The sequence below is a fragment of the Urocitellus parryii genome, chromosome 9 (assembly GCF_045843805.1).
Source record: "Urocitellus parryii isolate mUroPar1 chromosome 9, mUroPar1.hap1, whole genome shotgun sequence".
NCBI classification, from domain to species: domain Eukaryota; kingdom Metazoa; phylum Chordata; class Mammalia; order Rodentia; family Sciuridae; genus Urocitellus; species Urocitellus parryii.
The window spans coordinates 132276362-132291501 of NC_135539.1; positions in this window are offsets into that span (position 1 = coordinate 132276362).

A 15140-nucleotide genomic window follows, 5' to 3' on the forward strand; every position below is an offset into this window, starting at 1 on the left:
AAAAGCTGCAAGAGAAAGAAAGCAGATTACATTTAGGGGTAAACCAATCAGGATAACAGCTGATCTCTCAACACAGACTCTGAAAGCTAGAAGATCCTGGAATAACATATTTCAAACACTGAAAGACAATGGGCTCCAACCAAGAATCGTGTATCCGGCGAAATTAAGCTTCAGGTTAGAAGATGAAATTAAAACCTTCCACAATAAACAAAAGTTAAAAGAATTCGCAGCTAGAAAACCATCTCTTCAAAAAATCCTTGGCAAAACATTACAGGAAGAGGAAATGGAAAATAACATTGAAAACCAACAATGGGAGGTAGGACAGTAAAGGGGGTAAGTAGTCAAAGAGGATAACAAATCAGGTTTAGTAACATCAATAAACAAATATGGATAGAAGAACAAACCATATCTCAATAATAACCCTAAAAGTTAATGGCTTAAACTCACCAATTAAGAGACACAGGCTAGTAGAATGGATCAAAAAACAAGACCCAACAATATGCTGTCTACAGGAGACACATTTGATAGGAAAAGATATACATAGACTGAAGGTGAAAGGTTGGGAAAAATCATATCACTCATATGGACCGCGGAAACAAGCAGGAGTGTCCATACTCATATCTAATAAAATAGATTTCAAGCCAAAGCTAATCAAAAGGGATATAGAAGGACACTTCATACTGCTCAAGGGAACCATACACCAACAAGACATAACAATCATAAATATATATGCCCCAAATAATGGTGCAGCTGTGTTCATCAAGCAAACTCTTCTCAAGTTCAAGAGTCTAATAGACCAACATACAATAATCATGGGAGACTTCAACACACCTCTCTCACCACTGGACAGATCTTCCAAACAAAAGTTAAATAAGGAAACTATAGAACTCAATAACACAATTAACAACCTAGACTTAATTGACATATATAGACTATACCACCCAACATCAAGTAGTTACACTTTTTTCTCAGCAGCACATGGAACCTTCTCAAAAATAGACCATATATTATGTCACAGGGCAACTCTTAGACAATACAAAGGGGTAGAGATAATACCATGCATCTTATCTGATCATAATGGAATGAAACTGAAAATCAATGATAAAAGAAGAAAGGAAAAATCAAGCATCACCTGGAGAATGAACAATAGGTTGCTGAGTGATCAATGGGTTTTAGAAGACATCAAGGAGGAAATTAAAAAATTCCTAGAGTTAAATGAAAACACAGACACAACATATCAGAATCTATGGGACACATTGAAAGCAGTTCTAAGAGGAAAATTCATTGCTTGGAGTTCATTCCTCAAAAAAAGAAAAAAACCAACAAATAAATGATCTCATACTTCATCTCAAAATCCTAGAAAAAGAAGAGCAAAATGACAGCAAAAGAAGTAGAAGGCAAGAAATAATTAAAATCAGAGCTGAAATTAATGAAATTGAAACAAAAGAAACAATTGAAAAAATTGACAAAACTAAAAGCTGGTTCTTTGAAAAAATAAATAAAATTGACAGACCCTTAGCCATGCTAACGAAGAGAAGAAGAGAGAGAACCCAAATTACTAGCATACGGGATGAAAAAGGCAATATCACAACAGACACTTCAGAAATACAGAAGATAATAAGAAATTACTTTGAATCCTTATACTCCAATAAAATAGAAGATAGTGAAGGCATAGATAAATTCCTTGAGTCCTATGATCTGCCCAGATTGAGCCAGGAGGATATAGACAACCTAAACAGACCAATAACAATAGAGGAAATAGAAGAAACCATCAAAAGACTACCAACTAAGAAAAGCCCAGGACCGGATGGGTATACAGCAGAGTTTTACAAAACCTTTAAAGAGGAACTAACACCAATACTTTTCAAGCTATTTCAGGAAATAGAAAAAGAGGGAGAACTTCCAAATTCATTCTACGAGGCCAACATCACCCTGATTCCGAAACCAGACAAAGACACATCAAAGAAGGAAAACTACAGACCAATATCTCTAATGAACCTTGACGCAAAAATCCTCAATAAAATTCTGGCGAATCGGATTCAAATACATATCAAAAAAATTATACATCATGATCAAGTAGGATTCATCCCTGGGATGCAAGGCTGGTTTAATATACGGAAATCAATAAATGTTATTCACCACATCAATAGACTTAAAAATAAGAACCATATGATCATCTCAATAGATGCAGAAAAAGCATTCGACAAAGTACAGCATCCCTTTATGTTCAAAACGCTAGAAAAATTAGGGATAACAGGATCATACCTCAACATTGTAAAAGCAATCTATGATAAGCCACAGGCCAGCATCATTCTGAATGGAGAAAAATTGAAGGCATTCCCTCTAAGATCTGGTACAAGACAGGGATGCCCTCTCTCACCACTTCTGTTCAACATAGTCCTCGAAACACTGGCCAGAGCAATTAGACAGTCAAAAGAAATTAAAGGCATAAAAATAGGAAAAGAAGAACTTAAATTATCACTATTTGCAGATGATATGATTCTATACCTAGCAGACCCAAAAGGGTCTACAAAGAAGCTATTAGAGCTAATAAATGAATTCAGCAAAGTGGCAGGATATAAGATCAACACGCATAAATCAAAGGCATTCCTGTATATCAGCGACAAATCCTCTGAAATGGAAATGAGGACAACTACTCCATTCACAATATCCCCCCAAAAAATAAAATACTTGGGAATCAACCTAACAAAAGAGGTGAAAGATTTATACAATGAAAATTACAGAACCCTAAAGAAAGACATAGAAGAAGACCTTAGAAGATGGAAAAACATACCCTGCTCATGGATAGGCAGAACTAACATCATCAAAATGGCGATATTACCAAAAGTTCTCTATAAGTTCAATGCAATGCCAATCAAAATCCCAACAGCATATCTTGTAGAAATAGATAAAAGAATCATGAAATTCATATGGAATAATAAAAGACCCAGAATAGCAAAAACAATACTAAGCAGGAAGTGTGAATCAGGCGGTATAGCGATACCAGACTTCAAACTATACTACAGAGCAATAGTAACAAAAACAGCATGGTACTGGTACCAAAACAGGCGGGTGGACCAGTGGTACAGAATAGAGGACACAGTAACCAATCCACAAAACTACAACTATCTTATATTTGATAAAGGGGCTAAAAGCATGCAATGGAGGAAGGATAGCATCTTCAACAAATGGTGCTGGGAAAACTGGAAATCCATTTGCACCAAAATGAATCTGAATCCCTATCTCTCGCCGTGCACAAAAGTTAACTCAAAATGGATCAAGGAGCTTGATATTAAATCAGAGACACGGCATCTGATAGAAGAAAAAGTTGGTTATGATCTACACGCTGTGGGATCGGGCTCCAAATTCCTCAATAGGACACCCATAGCGCTAGAGTTAACAAATAGAATCAACAAATGGGACTTACTCAAACTAAAAAGTTTTTTCTCAGCAAAAGAAACAATAAGAGAGATAAACAGGGAGCCTACATCCTGGGAACAAATCTTTACTCCACACACTTCAGATAGAGCCCTAATAACCAGAATATACAAAGAACTCAAAAAATTAGACAATAAGATAACAAATAACCCAATCAATAAATGGGCCAAGGACCTGAACAGACACTTCTCAGAGGAGGACATACAATCAATCAACAAGTACATGAAACAATGCTCACCATCGCTAGCAGTCAGAGAAATGCAAATCAAAACTACCCTAAGATACCATCTCACTCCAGTAAGACTGGCAGCTATTAGGAAGTCAAACAACAATAAGTGCTGGAGAGGATGCGGGGAAAAGGGCACTCTTGTTCATTGCTGGTGGGACTGCAAATTGGTGCAGACAATTTGGAAAGCAGTATGGAGATTTCTCGGAAAGCTGGGAATGGAACCACCATTTGACCCAGCTATTCCCCTTCTCGGTCTATTCCCTAAAGCCCTAACAAGAGCATGCTACAGGGACACTGCTACATTGATGTTCATAGCAGCTCAATTCACGATAGCAAGACTGTGGAACCAGCCTAGATGCCCTTCAATAGATGAATGGATAAAAAAAATGTGGCATTTATACACTATGGAGTATTACTCTGCATTAAAAAATGACAAAATCATAGAATTTGGAGGGAAATGGATGGCATTAGAGCAGATTATGCTAAGTGAAGCTAGTCAATCTTTAAAAAACAAATACCAAAAGACTCCTTTGATATAAGGGGTGTAAACAAGGACAGGGTAGGGACGAAGAGCTTGAGAAGAATATTTACAGTAAACAGGGATGAGAGGTGGGAGGGAAAGGGAGTGAGAAGGGAAATTGCATGGAAATGGAAGGCGATCCTCAGGGTTATACAAAATGTCATATAAGAGGAAAGGAGGGGTAAGACAAGAGAATACAAATGGAAGAAATGATTTACAGTAGAAGGGGTAGAGAGAGAAAAGGGGAGGGGAGGGGAGGGGAGGGGGGATAGTAGAGAATAGGACAGACAGCAGAATACATCAGACACTAGAAAGGCAATATGTCAATCAATGGAAGGGTAACTGATGTGATACAGCAATTTGTATACGGGGTAAAAGCGGGAGTTCATAATCCACTTGAATCAAACCGTGTAATATGATGTATTAAGAACTATGTAATGTTATGAACGACCAATAAAAAAAAATAAAAATAAAAATAAAAAAAAATAAAAAAATAAAAAAAAATAAAAAAAAAGAAAAGGATCATTATTATAACAGAAAATTGGCAGTGTATTAATAAAGGGATTTACACAATAGCAGAAGGTCTCCAAACCTCACATCTACAGAAGACAGTATATAACAACTAGAAAACGCTTATTGTGAGTCTGTGTAAATGTACCACAGACTATAGTTTGGTCTGCAATTTCTTCCTGTCTCTCTTTGCTGATGAAATGGTGGAATTTCTTGGCCAGGGATAGGTTTAAAAAAAAAAAAGTGCTTTTTCAAACATGGATTTCTTTCTTCCTTATTTCTGCAAATTTTGGGGGGTATTGGTCTAGTTGGTAGTTTCTGCAGGCAACAATTTCTCCTGCTTCACTCTCCAAAAACAACTTGACCTTGATAGTGTTCTCCCCTCAAGCTAAGCCCTTTTCTGATCTAACTTCTCAATTCAGCTTATTCTAACAACCATCATGTCCTTGTACATGCTGGATACTTATTTGGTGCTGGAGATAGAAAGATGAAAGAGTTCCTCTTCTTGAAAGCAAAATCAATTTTTATTGCTCTGACAGCTGATTCATCCTCTTAAATTTTGCTATTTGACCCCCTTTTTTTTCCCATTCCTGTGAGCCAAACCTTCCCAATGCATTTGCTTAACATATACTTCTGTATGCTGAGATATTTCTTCCCTCAGCCTTTGGGCAGCCTGGCAGCACCCTGGGTTTCCTTGATTCTAGCATTCCAGATAAAAATTATTTTTGGCACGTGTCATGTTGTGAAAATCCAAGATGCCATACTCTAAGCCTGTAGTGCAAATCTGAGCCCAGCAACGTTAGCATCGCGGTGAGTCTTTTCGAAACACAAATTCTCAGACCCTACCTTAGGCTGACGGGATTGGAATCTCTGAGGGGGTGGCCACCATTTGTGTTTTAACAGGCGAGGATTCTCATGCTGCGTGAGTTTGAGAATCTAAGTCAGTCACAATGCCTGGGGTTGAGGATGATCATCTTCCTCTCCATTCTGGGTCATCTGACTTGGCGAGGATGCCTTGGTGGCCTCTGCATCCCCCTCAGCACGGAGTAGGCTCCCCACAGTTCTTTGCTATATTGACCTGACTTGGTTGAACTGGTGCAGTGTTTTAGGCAGTGACATGAGAGTCCAGGGAGGCAGCATCCTGCTGTAGCCATCCCTGAGAGGTCATCTCCTGGGTCAGTGCCGGGCAGATCTCTGGAGATGAGCCTGACTGCAGAGAACCAGCTTGTAGTGGGTTCCCTAGAAATCTGCAGCAGCCTCGTTCTGTTCTTTGCTCCCTCTGCATCCTGTCCCCTCCCTCCAGAGAAGGCCCTTCATGAGCTGTGTTAGATGAGAGTCCCCAGCTGCAGCTCCCTCTGGTCTTCTCGGGCTTCCACTGTTTGTTTATTTATTTCCTTGTCAGAATCTATCTCTGACTGTGGCTGTAAATAGAGCTGGTGACTCTCAGCCCTGGGCCTGGGCAAAAAACTTGCTGCCTGCAGCTTCTAGAATGGATGGCAAGGGTCATCCCTTGCACTGGAAAGTGACACCTGGCATGGGTCCAAACTGTCTAGAAGGTTCTGCTCCCAACCATCCAAATAGAATTTTACAGACAGGAGTGTCACCTGGCGAACTCTCTCCATCCCCTCCTGATCCTCTCTCTTGCTACCTGTTCTTGCCACCACAATGACTCCCCAGTCACGGGCTGGGCAGGTGGCAGAGCAGGTGCTCAGGCTTGCTCCAACAGAGGGTGAAAAATGTCAGGGAATGTTTCCTGCAGAACACTCATCTGTATCTCATTTTTCCTCCTCTTTGAGAAAGTTGGAGCTGTGCTAGATGTAAATTCCTTGGCCATCCAAGTCTTAAGCCAAAGTGGCTTTGGTGGGTCCAGAAGGCGAGAGAAAACCATGAAGCCAGGCGAGGGATGTGGGGCTTTGTCTTTTTCTCATTTCCATCTCATGAAGCAGACGCTCTGCCCTGGTCTGATTTTGAGCAAAAGCAGGTCACCCTTTCTCCCCCATGCCGGTTACCCTGCCTCGCCTCCTTGCACCCCAGGTGATCTCTGGCCCCCACCTCTGTCGTCTGCCACCCCCTTTCGCTCTGCCTCTCACTGAATGCCAGAGAGCCCCTGGCCCCTTGGAGGAAGCTGCCCGTGAGCGAGCTGTCAGCAGGAGAGCCACGCAGGCAGTGCCATCCTGCTGGAGCCTGCGGTCCTCCCCCGACTGCGTGGCAGTGCGCATCATCTGTCAGAGTGCCCCCTCCCCTCCCTCCCCTCCCTCCCCTCCCCACCCCTTCCCTGCCGCTCGCTCACTCTTCCCTTTTCATGAGATGCAAAGCTTGGCGAGAAGAGCCAGTCGGAGCAGCATGTTGGAGCAGCTCTTTTAGGGGGCTGTGGGGAAGCGGGCCATCCTCTGCCACCCTCTCCCATGTCCCAGGAGGTGGCCGACTCTGTCACTCAGGGCCTCATCAAGCCATGCCCAGCTGGGGCCCACACCAGCCACATCTTCCCAGCTGTGCTGCCCACCACCAGACAGGTAAGAGAGCAGCTGCTCCCAGCAGGGCCTGGTGGGTCCCTGAGCAGTCGGTGAGCCAGGAGTCTCCCTGGGAGGTGCAGGATACCTGGGAGCACCAGAGGCACTGTTCCCCTGACACAGTCCCAATTTATCCCTCAATAGGGATCTTCCAGGCTGGTAAGCCTGGCACTGGTGTCCAGAGCAAGGGAGCAGGAAGATGTTTTCTTCCTAGTAGTTGGTGCTAAGCTGCAAGCTCTTAAAAAAAAATTTTTTTTTTCCTATTCTCCTCAACTCCAACTCCTCCGGTCCTCTGAAACTTGCTTTCTGGTTGAAAGGAATCCCATTTCTACTCTTAGATCTCTTAGGGGGCTCTGAAAAGTATTGTAGGCTGATATCTGGACTGTGACTGGGTCTCCTTGTTTTCAGTTTCATTCATGTTCTTTTCTGTTGTTTTGAACGGGTCCCCTGCACAGCAGCCTGCTGCACACAGCATCTGTCTCCCGTCAGCGTGCAGGTCTCCAGTGCTCCCGGTGACTAACACTAATGACACATTCCAGTGCAGAGGGACTCGCAATCACAATGAGCTGGAGGGAGATGAAAATATATCAGAGGTCACCAATTTCTAAGGAGCAGTTTGGGGGCACAGTGACTACTTCCAGGAGGCGACGAGTCCCTGGCATGTCTAGATAGTGATTTCTTTTGGAGTGTGGAGGAGAGGGGTGGCTCTTGCTTTTGTTAGGACTACTCTGCAGAAAACCACTATTTGACCATGTGCTGAAAACCTGGCTTTAAGGTGCTCATAGGTTCTAGCCTTGGGGTGCTTCCCTTCTGCTGAAATAATGAAGGAAAGCTTAACCCATTCCTCAATCTGGGTTAATTTTGGATCACTCGTTCCTATAGATTTAGAGAATTTCAGGGGTTTCCTGGAGGATGGAGGAGGTGATTGGAAGTGAGAGTGCGATAACCATATTTGAGAGGTCATATCAGTGCAGGGGAAAGTTAGACACTCTGAACACGCACAGCGGTGTTATGCTGGGAATGATAGCAACCCTTCCAGTAATGTGGCTGTTATTAATTGTTTGCTCTATGCTCATCCTTACAGTAGGTTTCCTGGAAGAAGCGTGTGTTAGGGCTGGATGGGCCAGTGGGAGTAGAGTGTAATATGGCCTGCATCTCACCACTGTCAAGTTGATCAAGATGAGCTGCCCCTGGGTGTAAGATCCCTTTAGCTTTTTCTTTCTTCTTCTTTTTTTTTAAATTTCCTTTAGCTCCTAACATAAAAGGGGCCTGGAAACTTGCTCATATTCTCTGTCTGGTTGAATTAAACCTGCTAATGAGGCTGTGGTCTTTCTTCCAGAGGTCAGTGAACTCTGACCTGGAGAACGTAGTTCTTTAGGCACAATAGCATGTCACAAATGCCAGGTACTCCCAGGGGACTAAGTGAGAGTGTGGATGGATGGCTGAGCCAAATCCATTATCCTTGCATTAAGGAAACCCCTCCAAGTGTGGATCTCGGTGATGGGTCAGTATAGCAGCAGCAGCAGCAGCAGCAGCAGCAGCAGCAATAAACATGCAGAGATGCTGGTGGGGTAGAAAAAGCACTGGAGGTCTTGGGTTCGAGACTTCCTAGGACCTTTCATTGAATTACCTGGGACTCTTCACTTAGGATCACTGAGCAGCTTCACTTTGGTCATCTGGAAAATGAGAGCAATAACAATGTCCCACTTCCTTGCAAAGTTTTTTTGTGAGGTTCAACAAAAGGAGCAATAACAGCCGCCCATGGTTAGGATGTGCTTTCTGGGCACTTTCCCTACATTATGTTGTTGAATCCTCCCAACTTCCTGGGATAAACTGAGGCTCAAGGAGGCTAAAATTCTTGATCACATTCAGCAGAAGTGAAAGCAGTTTATAAGTGGTGGCTGAGCCATGCAAACATAACTCTGATTTTACATGGTGACTTTTTGGCATGGAACATTTATCCTGTCAATTCCATCCCAGGTTCTGTGTTTCGTGCTCTCTCATTTCCTCTTGGTCTGAACACTACATCTCTAGAGGTGCTGGCGATGCTCCTTTGCTTCCCCTCTGTGACTTGTAGATCAGGATATCCCACCGTCCAGGAATATCAGCAATCTCCCCAGGACCTTGGTCAGTGTTCCAAAAGGCTTTTGAATTCTTCAATTACAGGTCCTCTGCAGAAGAGGGTCTCAGAAAAGCTGAGTGGCTTGTTAGATTCCTACCAGGGCCTTGTCTGTTAAGGAAAAGTGTCAGGGAGAATTTGCTCAGCATCTCTGTGCATCAGGGAGCACCCACACAGCCCTCGTCCCTCCTCCCGCCCCCAGTGCAGACGTTCAAGTGCAACCGGCACATGCCCGAAAGTAAGGCATCTCACTGAGAGCTCTCATTTCCCAGAGGGCTCTGTGAATTTAGGAGCAGATTCCAGCGGGAGACTGTCCCCAGGGTCCCCGTCTGTGCAGCACTATTTCCTGCTGCCATTGCCGCAGTTAAACCCCATTCTTGAGTCGGATGGCTGTGGATTTTCCCTGAGTTAGGCGGCTGGCTAGAATGAGCTGGAAGGACATGAAAGCCGTCGCCTGAAGTCATTAAAAATGGAGGATTAGAAAGAGCTTATTTTATATTCAGAGGAGGGGAGAGTGCTGAAGCCGCTTTCTGCCCACAGCTGTGGACCCTGATGGCTAATGGTAAAGCTTTTGTTACTGCCTGAGACGGGAAGAGATTGATAACCAGCACCCTGGCACTGAGAGATAGGGAGAGGGAGCCACATTTCAGTTGTGCTAGGGCCTCTCCCTTATATCTCAGCCCCAAGGCTTTGAAGCCAGGTTCTCCTGCTTCCCCGTGCCCAGCCTCACTGCCCTCCCCCACTGCGGCCTCCACCTCCACTCCCATTTGAGGTTGGGCTTCTGCCCTCTCTGACTCTGAGGCTCTCCATGTGACTTCATGTTTTCTTAAGGCTGAACGATTTGCAACCCATATTTGCTTCTCTGTCTCTGTGAATTTTAACACAGTGACACTGGAAGCTGGTATGGCCTTAGTAATTCTGATTTCAGAGTTGAGAAAGCAAGGTCCTAAGTTAAGGTGAGCCTACCAGGAAGGGGCAATGTTGGAGCTTGAGCCTGAGCTGTCCACCCTGGAGCCGGTGCCATTTCTATGACACCCCAGCTGCCCTGCTGGGCCAGCCTTCTGCTTCAAACCCAAACTTAGTCTCACTTGTTTACAGTGACCGATTCTGGTCAGTTCAGCAAGCACTTACGGATTATCTCCAAGTGTCTGACACTCTGCTAAGATTTGGAGATGCAGAGATGAAGAATACAGACTTTACCCGTGTATGGAATGTCTGTAACTCGCCCCTGCCTGGAATATTACTTGACACATAGAGATGCTTCAATGTGAGTTGAACGAATGAGTTGACTTCCTGTGCCCTTGATGAACTTATGGTTGGGTTAGGAAAGGACAATTGTGGGCATCTACCTATGCCAGGTGTTGAGGTAGAGTGGTATTCCAGGAGCCACAGGTACACAGAGGGCCCATTCCACCCTGGGGTATTCTGGGGAGGTTCCTTGGAGGAGAGGTCTCTAAGCACAGTGTGAGGGGCCTGGAGGCTCTCATCACATCAAGGGCATTCTAGGCAGAGGGAATGGAGTAAAGGAGCAATGTGAGATGTGCCTAAGACTGTATACAATGTGGAGTTTTGGAGTCTGGAGCCCAAGCCAGCGGAAGGGTGGATGAGTCTCAAGGGAGGCAGGACCTAGATCTCAGGCAGTTTATATATCAGGATCTTTATTAAGTTTGAACTTCGTGCTTAGGCTAGGGGCCTTACAGGGTGTCAGAATACAGTCACATTTGATATTTAAACTGGTGATTATGGCTGCAGAATGGAACTAAATTTAAGGACATAGGCTGGATCACAGAGACCAGATACTGTGAGGACATGAGCCAGACACCCTGAATCAGCACCATGAGGACATGAACCAGGACAGTGGTAGCGAGGAGGCAGGGGAAGAGACAGATTTGAACGTTGTGAAAGAGAGGCAATTAGCATGGTTTGGTTGTTGGTGAAGGATAGGAGATTGGAGAAAAGAAGTCGCCTCTAATTACTTCTCTATTTCTGGCATGAATTACTCAGCGGATGGTGGTATCAGAAACTGATAACGGCAATTTCAGTGGAAGCCACTGTCTGTGTTTGTGTTTGGGTGGGGGAGAGGATGGGTGGGGAGGAGATAGATAAAATGGGTAAGGGAAAGAAGGGATATGAATGATCTGCTTACTTTTTAGAAACATATTTGCATCCGAGATGCCTGTGGGATACCTGAGGAGTGACCCAGTCTATAGGAGTCTGTATGATTGGGAGAGAGAAGAGAGTTGGAGATGGGGTCAGTAAACTCAATGTGGTTGGTCTATGAGCCGGGGTGAGCTCGCCCAGGCAGCTTGACAGGGGAGAAGAGCAGGAAACCAAGGTTAGAGACAGGGAAATGCCTGCATTCATGGGGTGGCAGAGCCAGCTAAAGAGCCAAGGGGAAAGGCAGTCATTAGGTCAGAAAGTAGCCAATTAGTGTTTGAATTTTCCCGATTGTTTCATCAATTTTATTTTTTATAGTTTTTGATCTGAATCAGGATCCAACAGAAAGTCCATGCATGTGGTTGATTTCTTTTTTTAAACAGCGATGAACATTGTCTGAGAGACAGCATGGTGTAATCCTGGGTCTCTCCATTCTGTGTTATCGTCCTCAATGTGGCTCTACCATTTATTTTTAGGAGCTCTAAGGAACAATTGTCAGCTTAGGTATCAAAGTCCCCAAAGTTTAACTTTAAAATTCCTTTCCAGACACACTTAGAAGGGAAAGTTACAAAGATAGTGAATAAAGAAAAAAGGATAGAAAGAAGAAAAACCTACAATGAGTGGTCAGGAGACAGATGAAGGCCCAGGAGGAACAAAAGGAAATGAGAAAGGTAACAAAAACTTGTGTGACCCCATCCACTGGGACGCTTGGAAATTCTCATAAATGTCTTACTCATTTCTGTAACACCCCAGTGAGCAAGTGGGGAAAAAAATGAATCTTTAAATAATAATATTCTACTTCTATAGCACTTTTTTTCCTCAAACAGCTTATAAAGTAGCTGAACAGGCATCAAATAAGAAATTGCTCTATGTAAAGTAGGGAAGTAGTAGGAATTCTGATGCACTTTTGCAGATGGTAAAATTTAATTGATAGGGCTGGGGTTGTTGCTCAGTGGTAAAGCACTTGCCTCATTTGTGTGAGGCACTGGGTTCAATCTCCAGCACTACATAAAAAAACAAACAAACAAATAAATAAAATAAAGGCATTGTGTCCATCTACAACTAAAAAAATATATAACTGATAAGGCTGATAATATTTTTAGGTGCCCTAAGGAACAATTGTAAACTTAGGTATCAAAATTGGTGAAGATGGTTCCCATTTAAGAATCACCTGCCACTTGCCAAACATGGTGCTAAATACCCTATTACATCATCTAATGCAATCCTGATAACAAGCCTATGACATTAGTACAGTTATTGTCACTTTACCTATGATAAAAATGATACAGAGAACAAGTAACCTGCCTGCTGTTACAGATCTGGAAAATTTTGGATCTGAGAATAAAACTTGGGGCTATCAAAGCCACTGGACTTTTTTCCTTAGATCTGTCCCCCGTCACCTACATCAGCAATCTTTCTTGTGCATATATTTGCTCATTGGCAAAATTCCACTTAAAAGGCCGTCTCCAAATATAATAATAAAGAACTTTGTTCTGAAATTTACAAAGCATTTCCCACATAATTTCCCATTTTTTTCCTTATATTCACCCTGAAAAATAGACAGGGCAGGTGTATTAATTTGTATTTTGCAGATAAGAAAAGTGAAGTTCAAAGCTTTTGTCTTGTTAGCTGGTGATCATAAAGCTAATCAGGATAGCTCGTGTCACTGAGCTAGTTAATGACAGAACCAAAGACATCTTCTTGTGATTTCAAATCCTGTGCTTCTCCGGTTTTCTTTGCAAACCTCCTGGGCTCCCAGCTTTAGTTGCTGACCTCTCTCTCCGTCCCTTCTGATGTTCCTTATGAGGAGTTGAGGAGGGTTATTACAAATTAAATATCTGGATGCTCGAACTGATGAACAGGAAATGAGGCTGCGAATGCTCAGAGGAATGAAATTGAGATGCATTTTTTTTTAAAGTAGAATTTTGGGCCAAGTGGCCTCTTTCTGTCCTGCCCTTCCCTGTGTCCTTCCAGTCTCCATGGAAACCCCAAATCAATGCAGCATATGTTGATCCATGTTGCTACTGTTACCAGGAAGCTACAAAGTGGAAATTGCTTTTAAAAGATTTGCGGAAGAGCTTGAGCATCTGACCAGAATTCAAATCTAATATCTAAATGACTGTTTTATTAAAAGCTTTTAATGTGGTCCTATTCTAGGTGGTATGTTGATTAAATAAACACACAGGAGGCATTTGGCAATAAACCTCCTCTTCTACAAGCCCGGCTTTTTAAAATATTATATTGCAGGCTTTAATTCTCTTTATCTTCAATTTAATTACATTTTCATGGCCTGTGTGGCAATGCCAGGTGCTCCTTTTGCTCTTGATTAATTCCACCCTGCCCTGACTAGGCTGTTGGGATAGTTTACAAAAGCCTTCTGTACCTGTACTGCTGCCCCTGAATTCCATTAGCATTCTGTTGACTTCAATACTGACCAGGATGTGCAGAAGTCTAACTCGTTTCTGCTATAAGGAATGCCTGGTGATTTTTCAGATTTTTTTTTTCATGAACATAAAAATCAAATTCGGCGGACTTATTAAACACCTGCTCCATCTGAGGCAATGAGGATTGATAGCATGGAGTCTGTCTTTTTGGAGTGAATAGTCAGTTGGGAGGATCAGAAACCATCCATCAAAAGGGTCAACGAAGACTGATGGGGGCTGTTGGAATCATTCAGCAAGTCGGTGGCACTGGTATGAAGGGGCTCCTCCTGATTGAAAGAGTTCTGAGAAAGCTTGGGAAGGGAAGTTTTAGCTTACAGATGATGGGTTTAGAAAAGGACTGGGAGTTCCCGGGCAGATGGAGGGTGGGGACATTCTGAGCAGAGGGAGCTGCAGAGAAAATCAGATGCATGGGTGCCTATGTGTGTGTGTGTGAGAACAATGAGCTATAAAGCTGGATGGGTAAACCGGACCAACTATTGTTAGGCACAGCGTGGAACTGCAATGGAACCTACACAGATTATTATAGAAATGATCTGCTTTATGGTGCCTGTTCAGTGGGTAACTGACGGTTGTTCGGTGTGTGAGGCTTGTGGCTAGCTGGGAAGGAATGGGCAGGGAGATCCAACTTGTAAAGGGGAGGATGCACACTGTATTATGAGCTGCATAACCTCTGACTGCAGGGCCCATGGATGGGAGGGACTGAAATTAGGAAGTATTTCAAAAATATAACGAAGAGATTTTAAAAACAATTCAACAAGAGGAATGGAGAAAAAGAAGTCAGAAATATTTGTACGTCTTACCCCAAGGGACTTGGGTAAAGTGACGTCGGGAATAAGCAGAGAGTCCTGCAGGAATGGGGGATTGGGAGAAGATGGGTGGTTCTTCCCCATACAGTGGCGCCTGCGGGTCTGGGGCATGAGGAGCTGTCCAGCACATCTCTGGATGAACAGCCTGGAGCTCCCTAGAAGCAGGACTGAAGACCTGAGGAGCAGAGGTGTGCACCTGGAGCGGGCAGGTTTCCCCAGAGGAGTGCTGTAGAAATAGCAAGAGCAGAGGGGTGCAGGGCAGCCGGAGGAATCAGAGTGGGGCTTGTCTTCAGGTTTCTGGGAAAAACCAGGAATCACGGCCAATTGGGATGTCCTGTGCCATCTTCAGCCAGTAAGCCAGAAGCAGCATCCAGAAAAGAATGGAGAACTTGACCTTTCTGGCCAGG